Below are 1428 nucleotides of genomic sequence, written 5' to 3'. Positions count from 1 at the left end.
TGGAAAAGCACGGTTTGTCCACTTGACATTCCATATTTCATTGGCATCCTTGATCATCTGATAGGTTCTTCCCAGATCACTCGGTTTCCAACATGCAAAACGACATGGAGCGGCTTGAAGGCAAAGTCTCGACACTTGCAAGTTTTGAAGAGAAGTTCAAATCCTTAGAAAACCAAGTGATCAATTTGCGTACTCAGATGGGGAGAGCAATGAAGGAGATCTCTACCCATGAGGACATGTTTGTGAAGCTGATGGAAGCAGAGGAAGTGGAGACAAGCGCAGAAGATGATGATTCAAACGCCGATGGGTCTTTCTAACATGCGGTAATACCTTCCAGTTACATCATGTTTCTGGATATTTAACAATGTCCTCAAGCAAAAGAAATGTTGTGTTTTACCGGGTATATTGTCTTTGTTTTGAGATAGTTGTACAATCTCCAATTTTCAAATTACTCTACTTGAACATTATATTTTTATATCTACCCTCACACAATATCCTGTCTAAAAGCCTCCTTACAGGTGCTCTTCATTCTTAAATATATATTGTTTATCTTATTTATCTGCTCTTATATCCCTCAATTGTGTTGCTCCCTCATCTATCCAATTCACCTGTTGAATACATGAAAGTTATAGCCACGATGTGAAGAATATGATTACAATACAAGTTCATGAACACTGGCTGAGGACTTAAAATGCAAGTAATGGTGCATCGAGATGATCTAGGAGTTTTGCCTCCGTTGATAAATTATGAAAGTCTTATGATGGAGATACGGGTATGTACACATGGTATCGAAGAGCTGATCTAAAAACCAGTCATGATCGTAACCAGTGATAAGTATCTGACAAGTCAGCTCTGGGCGGCAGAGAATGATCAAGACAAAACTCGTCTATGAAATCCCCTTTCATGAAAAGATGCAAAGACAATGCTATCTTTCTTGGAAATCATCGCTAAAGAGCTTAGTCAAATGATGGTTGTCACTTGCAACGATTTTGTTGTTGAGGAGCAACTTTTGATTTCCATTTATTGTCATTGTGTATAATCAACTCAAAGGATTGATAAAGATAAAGGGCCTGTCTTGCTCGACAGCACCTTTTGATTACTCTAATAAAAATGATCTCAGTAACAGTTGCCATGTGACCTCAAGTTATGCGACAATGATGTTTTGAGACTTGGATCGCCTCAAGACTCAATGGGGCCTCCGCTGGTCTATAATTATTATATCAACCCTTACAACCCTAGCCAACCTTCGAGCACAAAATTTGATCACTTGTAGTGTTTTGTTATCAAGAGCTGCGGATTCTACTTTTTCAGATCACTTGCATATTTTCATTTTTCACTCACTCACAGTATACGTCATCATACATAATGCCACCAAAACCAAGGATCAGCCGACAGCTTCCTTCAGCACCAAGCGATCGGATTACTAGA

Source organism: Melampsora larici-populina (genome assembly GCF_000204055.1).
Source record: "Melampsora larici-populina 98AG31 unplaced genomic scaffold MELLAscaffold_133, whole genome shotgun sequence".
In the NCBI taxonomy this organism is placed as follows: domain Eukaryota; kingdom Fungi; phylum Basidiomycota; class Pucciniomycetes; order Pucciniales; family Melampsoraceae; genus Melampsora; species Melampsora laricis-populina.
The sequence above is the reverse complement of the archived record's forward strand: the minus strand, read 5'-3'. Positions refer to the sequence as shown.